At 67.1% G+C, this 1,861-nt stretch overlaps 1 pseudogene; it reads right to left on the bottom strand.

Moving 5' to 3' along the window:
- Window positions 1-299: 299 nt before the first annotated feature.
- On the bottom strand, window positions 300-1,067 carry LOC135638584 (probable inorganic phosphate transporter 1-4; annotated as a pseudogene).
- Window positions 1,068-1,861: the final 794 nt, after the last annotated feature.

The following is a 1,861-nucleotide window of genomic DNA, read 5'->3' as shown; positions in this document are numbered from 1 at the left end:
AGGCAGTGTGCTGGCTGCGCATGAGGCCGAGTGGCCGAGGCAGCGAGTTTGCTTGCTGCGCATGAGGCCGAGTGGCCGAGGGCCGAGGGGCTGAGGCTGCGTGCTGGCTGCGCACGTGGCCGAGGCAGCGAGGCTGCGTGCTGGTTGCGCACGAGGCCGAGTGGCCGAGGCAGCGAGGCAGCGTGTTGGCCGCGCATGTGGCCGAGTGGCCGAGACAGTGAGGCTGCTTGCTGGCTGCGCACGAGGCCGATCGATCCCGAGGTAAGTGGGGAGCACGCTTGAGCCTGTCGGATAATACCTCAACATTCGGGTGCCGCCCGTTTCGCGTTCTTGGCAACAAGAGCAGTGTATCGCGCGGTCTCTGGCATCTTCATCCGCCAGTAGTAGGTTAAGGCAGCCGGGAGGGCGCCCAGCATGAGAGTTGTGCACCAGATGTAGTCAGCTTCCGGGACGGTGGAGCCGGCGCGGTCGTCCCTGTAGGCCCGATAGTCGAAGCGCTCCTTGAAGGCGACGGAGATGACGATGGAGACAATTCCGCCTGTGAGGATGCCGAAGCCCTGCGTAGTGAAAACGACTGCGATGAAGGCGCCACGGGTCTTCTTGTTGGTGTACTCCGACATGATGGTGGCGGAGAGCAGGTAATCGCCGCCGATACCAAAGCCGAGGCAGAAGCGGAAGAGGCAGAGGGTGGCCATGACGCCCTTGGCGGTGTGACCGAAGGAGAGGCCGATCGCGATGGAGCAGATGACCATGAGCATGAGCGTCATGCCATACACCTTCTTGCAGCCGAGCTTGTCGCCGAGCCACCCGAAGAAGAGCTGGCCAGAGAGGGCACCACAGAAGGCCACGCGGGTGATGGCAGCGGACACGTTGGGCGGGAGCGTCCCGGGCGATTGGGGTCGAAGGAATAGATGCGGCCAAGGAGCTTCGTGATGAGGGAGATGCAGAAGAGATCGTAGGCGTCGGTGAAGAAGCCCATGCCAGCAATGACGATGGCCGTGAAGTGATACCACCGCGTCTTGGCAAGGTCGAGTGCCCCGAGCACTTGGAGCTGACCTCCGGCCATCATTGCAACGTACTTTCCTCTTCTTGTGCAACCGCTCTATAAGAAGAGGAGGAGGAGAAGAGGGAGACCAGAGCTTGGTCGCAGGAAGGAGAAACCGAGCAGGGAGGTCTAGAGGAGAAGGCGAGGTAGGCTCTGAGAATAGCGGGAGGGGCCGAGGCCGCGCAAAGATCTTGGCTGTAGCCGAGGAGCCGAGGAACTGAGGCACGCGGGTTGGCTGCGCGCGTGGGACCGAGGCGTCGAGGCGATCGGCGCGGTCGGGCTGGCCGCGCGCGTGGGACCGAGGGGCCCGAGGCGCGTGGGTTGGCCGCGCGCGTGGGGCCGAGTGGCCGAGACGCGCGGGCTGGTCGCGCGCGTGGGGCCGAGGCGTCGAGGCGCTCGGTGCGGTCGGGCTGGCCGCGCGCGTGGGACCGAGGGGCCCGAGGCGCGCGGGTTGGCCGCGCGCGTGGGGCCGAGTGGCCGAGACGCGCGGGCTGGTCGCGCGCGTGGGGCCGAGGCGTCGAGGCGCTTGGCGCGGTCGGGCTGGCCGCGCGCGTGGGACGCGGGCGGGCTGGCCGCGCGGGTTGGCCGCGCGCGTGGGGCCGAGTGGCCGAGACGCGCGGGCTGGTCGCGCGCGTGGGGCCGACGCGGTCAGGTTGGCCGCGGGCCAAGCCGCGCGCGTGGCCGAGGAGCCTTGACCGGCCCCAGAAGTCGCTGCTGGTGGTGCAGGTCGGTTGTAGTGGAGCGACCAAGGAGAAAGCTAATGTACCGTCGTTTCCGGGCCCTCCTTCTAGCGCCATTCTGTTACGGTAAGTAACT

Source organism: Musa acuminata, chromosome BXJ1-3 (assembly GCF_036884655.1).
Source record: "Musa acuminata AAA Group cultivar baxijiao chromosome BXJ1-3, Cavendish_Baxijiao_AAA, whole genome shotgun sequence".
Lineage (NCBI taxonomy): Eukaryota > Viridiplantae > Streptophyta > Magnoliopsida > Zingiberales > Musaceae > Musa > Musa acuminata.
The sequence above is the reverse complement of the archived record's forward strand: the minus strand, read 5'-3'. Positions and strand labels throughout refer to the sequence as shown.